General features: G+C 41.8%; 1 protein-coding gene across 3 annotated transcripts in view; it reads right to left on the bottom strand.

The window, feature by feature from the left end:
* ARHGAP24 (Rho GTPase activating protein 24) overlaps positions 1–15,936 on the bottom strand; it is a 426,579-nt gene that overhangs the window by 175,310 nt on the left and 235,333 nt on the right. The window lies entirely within an intron of this gene.

The raw sequence follows: 15,936 nt of genomic DNA, 5'->3' as shown, positions 1-15,936 counted from the left end.
TCAGCACCTCAGCGCCTGCGGCGCCTGCCTCACCACCTCAATGGTAGCGCCAGCCCTGCATCTTGTAAATAAATGTTACTCGCTTTCTCTGTTTAACCCCTGCTGACTGAATGTCTAGTGTCTCAGGGAAAGTAAAACACAAACACAGCAACCTTTCCAGCCATGGACAATATTAACTAATTAACTAAGTGGTGGCAGCGTAGTAGGGAAGAAATGCTAAGTTCCCAACAGCCCTAGGCATTCAGCTGGTGAGGGGTAGTAAACTGAGGGTGCTGGCTGCCTGTCTGGTAAAATACCAGGGAGAGAAGGGGACTTTATGTGGATTTAGGTCAGGGCTCTCTGCTCGATAATTAGGGACAAAACAGGTTCCTGTGACTGACCAGACAACTAGAGCTCCTCCAACACCACATCCCATTGGTCAGTCGGTCCCTCCCTCCCTCCCTCCCTCACTCAACCCTCTTCCCTGCTACTTGAGGAAAAAAATCCAGGGAAAAAACCCAAGAAGGGAGAAGCCAGCCATCTTTAAAATAGTCGGCATTAAGATTCCTGGATAAAGACGAATAATTCAGGTATATTTGGGAATCCAGTATTTAGTATACCTGAACATATCTGGATTTATCCTGGTATGCCAAATATACCATAATAATACCAGTAAGGTACTATCTGGGTACATATTTAGTTCGGGAATACTGAATCGTGCAACCCTAAAAGTTGTAGAGCAAATTCAGAATACAGTAAGAAAACAGTTTTGACCAGTTTCAGTAGCTTAGTTCTTCAGTACACACTCAGTAGTCCACTTTAGATATACAAATACAACACTCTTGAGGAAAGACACACAGTTAGCATGAGATTTACTAGATCTTAACTTTGACAAGGCTAGTTGGCACAATCTGCAACGTAGCATTTAAATGTCATCTGCAGCATGTAAACTCCATCTCTTACACACCTGAATGGGAGCATTTGACATAGAGCTCCACTTCCCGTTTTGGGAAAGAAAAAAGCAAACCAGAATCCATACATTCAGAGAAACCATGACAGTGCTAGGCAGCAAGTTTGGCCTTATGGAAAATTGGAAGGGGATGCTGGTTAAAAAGGGGCAACAGTTCCATTCTGCCTGGAACCAGGTCTCTCTAAGAATCCATTCCCAAGCATCTTTATTGTACTTTAATAATTGTCCATTGGTTTTAGGTTGCTATAAACTACTTTGGAAACCAGGGCTGAATCCACACGTCTCGGCGTCACGGTAAATGTTCGCTAAACTTCTGGAAGCATAGCTTCTTTCTAGTGTCAGTCCCTGGCAGGTAGACCCCTCAAGCCCATTTCTAGTAAACACACGTTGGTTCCATGAGAAGCAGCTTTATTAGAATCCATACAGTTCAGGTCTGCACTCCATCATGGAGTTTGACAGAAGTGGTAATTCAAATCAGGTAATCTCTATTATACTTCATTTTCCCGCGCTTCAAACAACTGTTAGAGTTTTGGCACGCAAGCTTACACAAGTTCTGTGAGAACCAACTTAGTTATGACTATGAATCAGATAGACAACAACTTATTCCCAGCATCTGGGGAGAGTAGCTGAAACTGGCGTTCATATACTTCAAGGTTACTGCTAGCAGAGACTCGCATATTTCTCTGAGATAAGTGAGGGGCCCTTGCTTAGGTCCTCAGTAACATCTGCACTACAGTTGTGCAGGAAGAGAGAGAGAGAGAGACATAGGCCGTTTCCACACACGTTGAATAATGCACTTTCAATGCACTTTAGTTATCCTTTAGAAGTGGATTTTGTGTTCCACACACGAAAATCCAGTTCCAAATGATCACTAAAGAGCATTGAAAGTGCATTATCCAACGTGTGTGGAAGCAGCCATAGAGTGTATATTAATTAATACACAGCAGCCTGGCTTTAGCATAATGGCAACAGTAGTCAACTACAAGTGTCAGCAACACAATCATGGCATGTATGTAGACAGACAGACATGACATTTAGCGCGATTTCTGACTCATCGTGCAATGAGTCAGAAATCGCGCTAGAAAGACGCTATACTTCCAGAAGTTTAGCGAATGTTTACCGCGACGCCGGGATCCCCCAGGACATGTGGATTTGCCCCAATATTGAACGGATCAGTCGGTAAGGTTTGCAACACTGCCCTGGAAAATGCCATGAGACTTGGAGGGAAGTGACTGAGGTGGGTGCAGAGTTTGGGGAGGAGATGTCACTTCTAGGAGATGCTCTAGGAATTTTCCCTAATCACTATGGTAAAGACCACAGCAACTAACGGAAATCCCTAGAGCCTCATTGTGGAGGCCGTTTTTTCACCTGCTTTTCAATTTCTGGAGGGCAGGAAATTGGGATGGGGCAGGGAATGCCCTGTGGAGCCTGCACAACTGGGAAGTCTAAAAGTACAATGCAATGCAATGCAAATGTGCCATATATAACTACATACACTCCTCCTGAGCTAGGTTACTATGCCATATAGCACTAGCTTATATATGCTAATACTTCTTCAGCCATTGCTAATTTCAGTCCATCAGCATCATTCAAAGATGCTGCTGCCAACAGGATTAGATTGGCAGATACAGTGATGGTGAAGAGCTTTGAAATAAACTGGTTCAGAATAGGAAATCTACCCAGCTCAAAATGGCCAGCTGACAAAGCTAATGAAGGGAGCTTTGACGCTTGAAAGCTTCTGCCCTGGAAATAGCCTTGCCAGGTGCCTGCTTATGGTGGGCAAACTCCCAACAATTTATGCCCCTGTCTGCAGCTTACCAGCTAATTGGCTGGAGGCAGCAGGCTAGGGAAATGGGCATGTGAGTGATTGCATCCCCAGCCCAATTACATGACCCTAAAGTGACAGCCTTGAATCAGGGCCAATAGTACTTGTTTTGGGTCGAATGTTAAAGAATCAGCCCAGGCACAATGTCATTGCTTCCAGGTCATGCTGGAAATGAGGTCGTCAACCAGGGATGTGACTGTACACACATTGGTCAATTGACATGCCCCCGTCCCCACCACATCCTGCCAGTTGCAGGGGAGACCTGGCAATCCTACCTGGAAATCTTGTTGTTTTCTATGGTGCAACTGGACTTGAATCTTGCAAATCGAATGTAATTTTCCTGAGAAGTTATTTTGTCTTGGAATGTAAAATGAGATTCTGCAAATGTACTTGCAAAGCAGTCCAATGATTTGTAGTGAACCAAAAGAAGTTTGTCTTTCAGCATTCAGAAGCAAACACTTTCGATTTCGGTACAAGCGGTTTCCCTACTGCTTTTATATTATCTGCTTCTCATCCTGTGCAAAATGGGTTTGCACCGACAACACAAAGAAGATTGTCTTTTCCATAATTTTTCAGCTTTGCCTGGCAAGTCATCTTAGTATTCGAGGAGCTACTTTCTTGGACTGACAGATATTTGGAGAAGTCAGGGGCGAAAGACATTTTTCTTCACTCTTTCCCTCTAAAAAACTAAATATGAATGAGCTTTTTTGCATATTCAGCAAGATGTGGTAACTGAGCTGAACCTTATGCCTGATATATAGAAAGTCAGGGGCCCACAGCCTTTTTCTGAACTAATTGCACCTTTAAAAGTTCATTTTAATAAGTGCCAGCGCAGTCCTTGGAATGCCTTGTAGGTTTCCTGTCCCCTGGGAATAATGGGTACAGGGGAGGGGGAAATCCAGTAATAATGTATTTCATTAGGATACCAGCCCATCAAATTTTCTGCAGAAGCAGAAGCTGTTTTAGGGAGCTGCATCAGCACATTTGGTAAAGATACTCCCAATTGATTTTGCATTAAAATTACCAATTGATTTCCCTCTTGGCCTTCTGGAGGATTGAACCTGTCTATGCAATTAAAGTGTGTAAAGATTTCTTCTGAATTTGTTAAAGGTGGTTATTTACAGACCTGCACCTCCGTCATAAACAGCTGGGTCTAATCCTGCGGAAGACTGACGAAATGCCTTGTATTAATGTACCGCATACATAAGATCAATGCATGAGATATTTTAGATACAGCCGTTTGGTGTTCGCGGGGAGGGTGTGGAAATCAACTTCAACATTAAATTGATGGAATCGATCCATTCTCCTCGAGTTCTGCTTGACAAGGAAAGTCAATGGGACTAATTTAGGAAGAGGTAATAATAAAGATTGTTTGTTTTTAATCCCTAGACCAAAAAGAGAGAGAAAGAGGGAGTTGCCATTTCATTAGAAGTGCCAGTAGGTATGACTAGCAATAGACTAGCTTTGGTCATTCTAGGCATGTGTGGTGTCCAGGGTTTTTTTTCTGGGAAAAGAGGTGGTGGAACTCTCAGGAGGGAAATGAGGAGGAAACACACGGGATTCTTTGAAATAATAATATTTTCACGCACTATTGCCGAGTGTTTTCAAGAGGTGCTGGAACTCTGTTCCACCGCCTTCCCGCTTAAAAAAAGCCCTGGTGGTGTCTGTCCTTCACACATTTTTACTGGGGCTTTTGAAAGGCAACTTTGTAAGCAGGGTAAGTCCAAGCTGTTTTGTTGTTCCAAGTGTGTACATCATATGATTTAGTAGATGTGTCCCAGAATTCCTTGCCATATTCCAAAAGATACTAGAATACGATTTTTTTATTGCATTCATCTGGAAATGTGCCCCATTGGATTGCAAAGGATACCGAGTACAGAAATTTTCACTGACACTATCTGTCCTTGCCAGGGCTCAGCTGAGTGGTGAGGGAGAAATGGGAGGAGGGGGTATCATCAGTGACACTCTAGGAATCAAAAACTTAGAGTGCTGATAATGTCACTTCTGAGTTTTAATGCCAATATCCTTTTCCTCATGCCTCCCCTCCAAAGTTTCCTGGAGTTTCTAGGCATGCACCTGCCAAACTAATCCTGGGATAGACTTCCGATCACAAGCTGCTTCACTATGGCTGATTCCACACATGTTGGATAATGCACTTTCAATGCACTTTATCAATCGTTTGAAGTGGATTTTTTGTTCTGCACACAAAAAAATCCGTTCCAAATGATCTATAAAGAGGATTGGAAGTGCATTATCCAACGTGTGTGGAATCACTCTATGGCCATTTCTACACATGTTGAATAATGCACTTTCAATGCACTTTCGCAATCCTTTTGAAGTGGATTTTTTGTTCCACACATGGAAAATCAGTTTCAAACATTCACTAAAGAGTATTGAAAGTAGATTATCCAACATGTGTGAAAGCAGCCTATGTCTTCAAAATGCTGTTGCTAAGAGTAACCATTTGAGTTCTTTATACAACTGAGCTGGCCACATTTAAATTAATGGAGAATAGACAGCAACAGTGCATGCTGGATTGGAACTTTGGAATTCTGCATGGCTTTGATATCCGTATGTGAGCTCCAAGTACAAAGAGTTGTCCACTCCACTTTATACGGTACTGGAGATGGGGAACACCCCATGCCCACCATCCTATTAGGGTTTAACAGAAGGTTGTCAGATTTCATTTTTAAAACATTTGGGCATTTCAGGTGAATGTACAAATTAGCCATCACCATCCAGAAAACAAACAATGTGTATAGAAAAATAATCATACAGGGCCTGGACAGGTAGGGAGCACATAATGTAACATACAAGAATCACTTGATTTCAGCAGTGATCTGCAAAAATACATCAGTGGGGCTGTGCTATGAGTGTTCCATCAACCCTGAAGCCCCGATATAATTGCATATATTTTGTTTCCTCTGCCATATTTTTTGAAATTCAGTTATCATATCTCTGGAGAGAATTCCAGAACATCCCTGCCACCTTACTAAAATGTCACTGGTTGGGCTGCTCAGTTTATTAAAACCTTTTTCACTTCTTAGTCTGAAGAGCAGAAATAACACTGCAACAGATGTTAGTGAACTTGTCAAAGTAGCCGTAAGAAAAGAGCACACTCCTAAATGCCTTCTCAAAGGACCGACTCTGCTTACATTCTTGTTGAACTATTTGGCACAGTCAGATAAATATTTTTTTCCTGCACCATTGAATGGAATAGAAGAGATGTTTTGGGGCCAACATTTAAGATCATTACTGTTTTAACAGGCACACTGCTTTTTAACTATGGGATAGCTTCTTTTGTTGTTGATTTTTCCGGAAATATCACACACACACACACATTCAAATATCTCTCCTTGATCTCATGGGAAGGAAAATGCCCTTCAATAATTTTTTTTAAAAAGACTTTAATTCTTTGAAAGCAGCCGAGTTATCTAGAATGGGGCATACCTAAGTTTTGTCATGGCCAACTTCTCATACATCTCTGACCATATTGTTTAGTATAATTTGCCGCAAGTAAGAAGCACCATTCAGTAGAGGGTTTCTCTGTCTGGGTCAATGGTATAGGTGGAGAAACTTACTCGCTACTCTATGATGGCTCCAGCTCACAGATGAGTTGTACGCCAATACTCATGCCAAAAATTAACATCTCGTTCCAAGATAGTGTGCACAACAAACACAGAGTGGCACCCAGTTCAGATCCAACCTCAAAATGACTGTTGACTGCCCCCGCTGATCAAAACTCATTCCTATCTTGCTCACCTTTACACATCTTAGATCTCTCTTTGTCTTTACAAGGAGCACCTTGTGAAGGATGATGAGCTACTGAGGGGGATTCCGCATGATCAATTTTGATCGGACTTTCTGAGCAGTCATGCTGTGGTGGAGTCCTACGAATCCACTTCTCCCCGATTCCACATTAGGCTTTTGTTTCGCACATTTCATCGGCTCAAAGTCCATCATGCAGAATTTTTGACAGGATAAAAATCGATTCCTCATCGCTTTTTCCGGGGGAAGTGTCGAATGATGCACATCTTCATTTTTTTTATTCCCCCCCCCCCCAAAAAAACGTTGCTACACATAAACGTTGCATCAAATAAACATATTGGATAGGCCAGAGCAGTTCCTGCCGATATTGTGGAAGAGTATTGGCTATTGACATTTGGAGGGAAAATTGTTACCAATGACCCCACATCTATCTTTCCCGCTTTCTTTGTGAGCTGTGTGGTTTAGTGATAGGTGTTGTGTTGAGGACGATCTCTTTCTCCCTCCATGAAATGCCTACACCACTAGTTGAACGCTGAAGTCCCTCCCTCACACTTTCACTCTACCTCAGAAGCTGTCAGCTGTCAGTGAGCAACAAGTAACAAATTTGGCGTGTTGTAAAATGGACCCATTATTGGTCAGCTTTTGTCATGTGACACAGGATATGTTTCTGCATAGATTTGTAGAAACGTTGCAACGTTTTTTTACATTTTTTTTTAAAAAAAGAGGGGAAGGGAAAGGGTAGTGGGTGTAGCTTAGAAAACATGATTGGCCAATCAAATTAAGTTGATTCGAAAGGCGAGAGAAAAGGGCAAGGGTGGGGAGAACATCGGATAAAGAATTCTGCATGATTAAAATCCCTAATCTGTTGCGCATGGACAAATAAGTCGGGGGAAAGCAGGATGGAAAAAAACCGGACAAAACGTGCAGTGACTTCGAATCTGCTGCAGGATTGCCTTCCCACGTGTGGAAACACAAGAAAAAATCGAGGTCATTTAGAAGCTGAAGCAGGGAAAACCATTTGTGCGGAATCACCCTCAGACTGGTGATGAAGACAGATGAAGAAAGAGATGAAGTAACGTTACAGCACCAGGGCTCCATCCAGGGGCACAAGGGCCCAGGGAAGTCACAACAAGCAGGCAGAAGTCTGGTCTCTAAGAGACCAGATGAGAGGCTGAGGGTTAGAGGCGAAACCCAAAGCAGACAACATGGTTTTCTGAACAGTCAGGTGAGAGTCTGAGGGTCAGAGGCAAGAATAGAAGCAGGCAGAGGTCTGAGAATGAGAGTTCGGAGGCCAGAAGCAGAAGGCAGTCACAGCTAAGCAAGATCTGATATCTACCAAGGGGCAGGGTTATGCTCAGTCTGAGCCGGGTCTGTTCAAAGATGACTAGTTTCCCAGACTCCTTAGCAGCAGTCTGTCAGCTAAGGCTTTACAGAACCAGGGTTATCCTGTTTGGTCACAGCTGTCATATGCTGAGGTCCAAGTCAGGTGATGCCTAACGCCTAAATGGAGATAGCACGGTTGGGATTCACAGGAGGACTGAAAGCCACCCTGACTTGGCCCTGGGGCCTAGTTGTAAGGTGCAGGGGCCTCAGCTCGAGTCCCTCAGGTGGAGGGACATTTCTGCAGATGTCAATGCAGAAAGGACAGAAGGTTGGATCTACTATCGGCTTTTCTGATAGAAAAATAATTCCCCTCCATGTTGCAGCTTCATCCAGTTTCCCATGATTTCCAGCATAGTCTTTGGGGGGGGGTTCAAATAGCCCCCTCCCTCCCTCTTGCAATAAGCTGGATCCCAGCCTAGAGTTTCCATTTGGAAGCTACACCAGTTAACTGTAACATAAGGAAATAGAGTGGTCCACAAAAAAAGTAGTGAGGGAGACTAATGGGCCACAACACAATTAAACTGAGACATCAGACATAACAAATTTCCGCATCCTCTTAAAAGGAGGAGTGAATGATCCGTGCGCGTCAATTGCTGTCATGCTGTTGAAGCTAAGCAGATGTGGGTCTGTTCAGGGTCCAGGTGGGAAACCAAAGGGAGTCTCAAGGAAGTTGCCTTCAGGTTCCTACAAAATGGTGGATATAAGAACTATGAATAAATTTTCCAAGGGGCACATTTTCACATAGGCCCGCTGATGTGGGGAGGGCAGAGTAAATAAAATAAAATAAATAAATTAATTAAATTAAATTTCTGAGCCCTTTCCTTTCCTGCCGTTGCTGGTTTAAGATTGTTGAGGCAACAGCATTAAATTATCAACACGGAGAAGAATTATTTGATCTTTTTATTTGTTTTATACTCTATTAAATAGATAGAAAAAAGCAGCAACAAATGACCATCCTTTCACACACAGTTTGACAGCCAGTGTTTAAAATCATTATGCATTGATTTTCATCTTCATCTTCTAGCTGTTTATCTTCATTTTCTCCATCTGTGAATTCTTTTCAATAAGTGTCATTAACCAATCAGAAATATTTTTCATATAAATTCATCTTATTCAGGAGATTTGTGTCTTGGAAAACTTTTTAAATTAAGCTTGCTGAATTCCATCTATTTTGCCATTCATTATTTAAGAACAACATTCTGTCAGGTTGTTTTGCAGCTAGAGAATTTGCCTTCATGCCTATAAAATCGCCTGCTAACTTATTTCCCTAGGCATTGGGCATTCTTCAATTAAGTAACCTTTAGAGAAAGAACAGCCTTGAAGAAAGGTACTAAAGCATCCCTTCAGAATTGCTGACCAAAGAAATATTCTTTAAATGGTTGCCGAACAATTCACAGAAAGCATGACATGCTGAACCAAGCGATAGTATAAATCTTAAAAATATTCTTTACAGTTATATATTTCTTCATATTTGGCAGGGGAAAAAACACTGCAAAAGAAGATGAATGGATATGTCAATCAATAAGAATATATCCTACCATCTGTTTCAACTAATATTTCTATTAGGACAGCTGGATGAATAGTCTGAAACAGTGTTTCCCATTGATAGGTAAAACAATAGCAAATTAGCAAGTGTTCTGGCTTTCGCCCAAGTATCGTTCATTTTATATCTGAACTACTGCTATTTCTTCTAATTTAATCACCAATGTGAAGAGATGCAGAGTTGGAGTATTGCTCTTTTTGGCCACTGTATTTTTTTTTATGCAGAAAGCAGGGCTGCTTTTATGAGTTAGTAGACAACTCGTTGACTGACGGCTGCACAGCAAGTTCTTTGGGTAATCTAGGCAATACAATTAAGAAATAATTAAAGGTGATATATGTTAAGGGAACCAGGTTTTTCAATGTGATCCTTGGCCATTTCGTTTGCTAGACTATGGCTGATTCTGCACACATTGGATAATGCACTTTCAATGCACTTTATCAATCGTTTGAGGTGGATTTTTTGTTCCGTACATGAAAAAATCTGTTCCAAATGATCTATATTTTTTTTCTTTTTCTCCTTCTTCTATTCCTCCTTGATTCTCCTTCCTCTTCCTCCTCACTTAATTCATCGCCGAAGATATTGTATCCTATAGCCGGGGAGGGTTGAGAGTTTTAGTGTATTTTGGATGACTATTTCCCATTCAAGTTATTCATCTGTATTTCCATACCCTTATCCCTCCCGCCCTCCCTTTAGCTACTCATCCTTTCTAGCCAGGGGTACAAGCTTAGGAGCTTCCACCGAACGTCCCATTGTTGACCCTCCATGACCCATTTTAAATATAAATGCCATTTTTCCTTAATCTTTCCTATTCTTAATTCCCATGACTCATCCTGATTAATTATGGCTATAATGTCTGATTGAATGTATTCAAATAAATAATCCTGCCAGTTTAGTTCCGTCCACTTAGTTTTGTCTTTCCAGCCAAATGCTATTACTGCTTTACCGGCTAGCACCATTTCCAAATGATCTATAAAGAGGATTGGAAGTGCATTATCCAACGTGTGCAGAATCAGCCTATGATAATCCCCTCATCCATTTTATCCTGTTTTATGAAATAAAGGGTTTTCAAAAAGGGGTTTTCCTCTCAAAGGTCCCATTATGGACCTTTGACTCTTTGGTGCTATCATAATTACCTTTACTGTGTTTGATGCTCATCCGCCCCTGAGGAAGACCATTGGAAACATCAGGAATGTCGGGCGGGGTGACTTTGTTCATTGAATTTATGTCTTCTGGGCACCATCCATTTGGACTTTCAGGACTGAGAAACTGTGCGTTTGATTTTGGCATTGTCCTTCATGAACTTTTTGATGGACTATTGTTCCTTTCAGTCCATGTTTGCGTTTATAGGATATACAGCGCTTTGGTCCAGCACATTGTGTCTGTAATTTTTGGTTTGTTGATTGATTATACTGAGCGTATATATACTTATTTATTAATTTTTTCCTTTATTGTGCAAATTGATTGATTATACTGATTGTATATATACTCATTGATTGTAATTCTCGTTATTGTTTAAAATTGTTATCGTTCTGCCTTCCTCTGTGGTTTTCCACTATTGCTGTTAACTACCAGGTGGTGCCTGGAGTTCTCTCAGAATTATAACTGATTTCCAGACTACAAAGTAGGGTTGCAAGGTCCCCTTACCCTCCCGGTGGGAGGGGGGACGGTACTTACCTTTGGTGTCTTCCAGGAATGACATCATTGCGCAGGATCTAGAAGTTTTCCCAGACTTCATGCTGGGCCAGATCAGTCATATGCTGGATATATGGACCAAATCAGGCCGACCTGAAGCCTGGAAGCCCTCCCAGGGCCTGCATGGTGATGTCACTTCTGGCAATGACATCATTGCACCGTGCCAGGAGTGCACCCTAGGAGGCCCATTCCCATGCCTTTCCCCCTGTTGGCTGGGTGAGTGGTGGCAGGAGGAGGAGGGTGGGAGCAGGGGATCCCCTACACTGGGAGAATGGCAACCCTACTACAAAGACCAGTTGCTTTTGAGGAAATAGTAGCTTGAGAGGGTAGACTCTATGGTATCACTTCCCTGCTGAGTTCATTCGCTTTCCAGATTCTACCACTGCCCCTAATCTCCAGGAATTTCCCAACCTTGAGTTGGCAACTCTATTCCAAAGGTCATTCATTCACCAATTTACAATACAACACACACAGACACCTGCACAAATGCACATACATCAGTACAGTTCCTTGCTGTTTTACACCCGTGTTAGAAAAGAAACGTTGATAAACTGCAGACACATGAAAAAAGTGTAACTTTCTTTATCCTTCTCATTCCTGTATCTCTTTCAAATATGCAGAAATGACTACAAATGGAAGGCCTGGATTTCATGGGGACAAGTAAGCATCTTCATGGTTTAAAAAATCATGAAAGGGAATCAATTTCTACCACAGAATTACAAAGACCAACAAAAATGTGCAGATAGATTTTTTTGTGAATTTTCACAGTGTCCAATTAGTACTTGCTGGCATGATTTTCTTTCAGTGTAGGTGAAGTTTGTTCCTCCTATCTCTGCTAAACCACTCATCTCGCTTCTCACTTCCACTTTACCTACAAGAGCTTGCAAAGTAAAAACGTCTTTCAAATATATGATAATATGTATGACCAATAAAAATCTCCCAGGGCTATACTTTCTAGATGTTATCAAACGACTTCTTGGATAATAATCTTTGGCTCTCATTGCGAGGGAAAATATAGACAGCACAAAATCAGACTTTGTATATATCTGACGTATCTAATCAACATAAAAAAGAAAATAAATTTGAGGATACTTCTGATGGGTGTCATAGGTTTACAATGCAATATGAATTTAACTGTTATTTCCAGGGCTGGAATTTTGCATAGCAATAATTCATAGTCATAAACACTAGGCATAGTCAAATAAATCCAGGAACTTATTTTGCAGATGGAAACTGGAGATGTTTTTTAAATGTCTTCTAGCAAACTATCGCTTTACAAAGAAAAAGGACAACTGTTCCCATTTGGAGAGGGCTGTGTAGAAGAGATTGTGATTCTTCTGCCACAACTGCTTGTTGACTCAGATTTAGGACTTCATTAATATGAAAAGCACACTTATTTCTCATTATTATAACCCATAAACTTTTCTAGAAGTGTCCTACAGCTTAGAGTTGAGAAATGGATAGGATGCACCACCCCTGTTTATCATTTTGGCCTTATATACCTTCAAATAGTCAAGGTTTTGATCATCAGGTCTTCCGAAAAGAATTTGGGCAGGCTGTATAACCTGATCCCTTTATCTGCTTAACAGGGATAATTTTGTGCATAGCAGAGTGTCTGCTGTGAAGTTAGCATCATTTATCCATCTTGCCAATAATTACGCTGCTTGGCAATCCGATTATACTGTGACCTTTTCATACAACATATTCAATTTCGTGATCAGGAGAAAGAGGTTTGTAAATGAAGACTAACAAAATATTTGTCTAATAAACTTTTCGTATGAAAGTGTTTCAGCCTGACCTTTGGAATGGTTCACTCATCACTGGTAATGACAATAAAAAGTACTTAACATTTACATAGCACTTCCAGGAATCTAGAGTGTCTTAAAGAGTGATCCTAAGCAAGGTCTATTCAAAATTAAGTCCCATTTTATCCAGTGGGCTTACTTTCAAGACAGTGTTCTTAGGTCTGTATCCTTACAGTCTCAGTAACCCTATAAGTCAGGGCAACATTATGATTTCCATATTGCAGATGTGGGCCGACAGACAAATTGCTCACTTCTACCTAAATCATAATTCATGATCACATCCTAGAATCGTCTTGATCAAGGGTCCACAGTGTGATATCCGTGGGCACCATGGCACCTGCCAATGCCTAGTGCCCGACAACTGTTTTTAAAAGGGGAGGCGGGGGGGGGGAGGGCTTTTGCCCAGCAAGGCTTCTGATTGGCCACTGGAATTATAATGGCTATGCAGATTTTTGGAAATGTTTCTTAGGCAGCAGCTGCCACCACAGCACAAAGTGACATTGCCACCTGCTCTGTGCCTGATCAAAAAATGGTTGAAGATGTTGAGTGAGCATTGACATCTGCTCCGCTCCTGATCCCAGCTTGGTGAAGGTGGACTGGGCTTCCCGCCACAGCGCTTTCAGAGGGACGGATTGCCTCTTCTGGGCTTCCCTCCACAGCAGTGTCCTCTGGAGGCACACTAGGGTATGAATTCAGTTGTCTGGAACATGGTTAGCCTTTTATATAGTAGGATGCTTGTGGTAGAGAGTGTGGAGAGAGAGAACTTTTCTTCCTCTCCCCAAATATTAGAACTCAAGGGCATCCCATGAAGTTGATTGGCAGTAGATTGAGGACAGACAAAAGGAAATACTTCTTAACCCGACAAGCGAATAAACTGTGGAATTTGCTGTCAGAGAATGTAGCAAGGGTAAAGGACACGGGGGGGGGGAGTACTGTCAAGTCATAGCTGACTCATGACAAACTCTGCTGGGGTAGCAAGGCAAGAGACTAAGAGGTGGTTTGCCATTAGTTGCCTATTTAACCCTGGTCTTCATTGGAGGTCTCCTGCCCAATTATTAACCATGGCTGACTTGCTCAACTTCCAAGATCTGACATGATCATGGTTGCCTGAGCATACAGGGCAGGACACCACAGATATATAGATAGCTTTAAAAGGAGATTTAACATATGTATGGAGAGTAGGTCTTTGAGTGGCTGCTAGCCTTGGTAACTAAAGGGAACCTCCAAATTCTGAGGTAGTAAACCTGGAAATACCAGTGCTAAGAGGCAACTTCAGAGGAAGGCCTCAGCCTTAGTTGGTGCTACAGAGCAACTGGTTGCCACTGTGAGAGAAAGGATACCAGACTAAATGGACCATTGGTTTGATCCAGAAAGTCTGTTCTTACAGTGATCAAAGAGTCACCTCTGTTATTCCCTGATGGAATAATAAACTCCTATCCACTGTCCTTAGCTTTATCCTTGGCTCAGCTCATAATATATACAGATATTGAGACTACTACTCTATGGTTTTACTCCTCAATGGCACTGCAATTACATTTGATCCTCTCTCAGAAGACCAGGAGCTTGAAGCTGCCTGGTCTTCAACCTCTTAGGAAGACCACCCATGTTCCAAATTTATATGAAATTTGCAAAAGGACACCAAGAAATCAAGAACTGTCTTTAAATCATTGAAAAATGGGCCCATTTTAAGCACCACTTTTCATAAGGCCAATGGAGTCCATAAAGACTGGGAAGGAATCAAAGAGATGTCCTTTGGCTGCCCACTTTCTGACGTCTTTCCACTGCTTAAAATTTACATAAATGTAGGATTCATTGTAAAGGTCCTTGGTTCTTTTCCTGAACATAAATTTTTAAATTATGTGAAATCAGACAAAACAACAGCCATGGAACTGTCCGATCATGATTCTTCTAAAGAAAAGGCTGTTGGGGAAAGGCCAGATGCAGAGAAACAGACGCTGACAAACAGCTATCGGCTGCCCAAAAAACAGAGGTTGAACAGTAGGGCACGGATACAATTTGGATGCAAATCTGTTGCATCTTTTACCTACCTATGAATGCCTGATTAGCTAAGATGGCAACAAGCAGCCTGGCTTTCAGCTGGAATTCAGTGCCCACATCAAGCCAAGCAGACCACAAACAAGTCCAAATGCCAACAAGAAAAGATCTATAGAAGGTGGCAAAACCTAGAAACGCACAAACATTGTATTTCCATAGTGGCTGCTTACAAAGAATGGATGCTGCCAACCAGGAAATGTGATTAGGTTAATAGGCAGAACAGCAATAGGTTAGAAAGAGAGAGCATCTTCTTCCCACAAGGGGGGAAAAAAAGAATCCTCAATAGAGCGGAACTACAAGTGACAAAAGGCACAGGTTGGACACTTGTCAGCTTCCCTCAAGTTTTGATGGGAAATGTAGGCAGCTTGGCGGAATGTTGGACAAGTGACAGTTGAAAAGTCCATTGGACAGCAGCCGGAAAGCGAAGCTGCAGGACCAGGATGCCTACATTTCCCACCAAAACTTGAGGGAAGCTGACAAGGGTCCAATCTGTGCCTTTTGTCACTTGTGGTTCCGCTCATAGACAAAAAATGATCTTATACTGAATCAGATACTTGGTCTATCAAGGTCAGTATTGTCTACTCTGATAGGCAACAGGTCTCTGTGGTCACAGAATGAGGTCTTGCATATCATCTACTACAAGTACTATTAGTACTACTTCTACTATTACTTGAGATCCGTTTAACTGGAGATGTTGGGTTTTGAACCTGGGACCCTCTGCATGCAAAGCAGATCCTCTACCCTTCAGCTGCAGCCCCTCCTCCCAAACTAGTTTTCAGATGAGAATACAGACATTTATTTAAAACAATGGGTATTAAAAACCTGGTGAAGTTTTTTTCATCCATATTTTGTGCTTTTATCATTCACATACCAATCCCAGTTTGAGTGCCAAGGTTGAAACGATTTGGGACTGATC

Source organism: Eublepharis macularius, chromosome 10 (genome assembly GCF_028583425.1).
Source record: "Eublepharis macularius isolate TG4126 chromosome 10, MPM_Emac_v1.0, whole genome shotgun sequence".
NCBI lineage: Eukaryota > Metazoa > Chordata > Lepidosauria > Squamata > Eublepharidae > Eublepharis > Eublepharis macularius.
The sequence above is the reverse complement of the archived record's forward strand: the minus strand, read 5'-3'. Positions and strand labels throughout refer to the sequence as shown.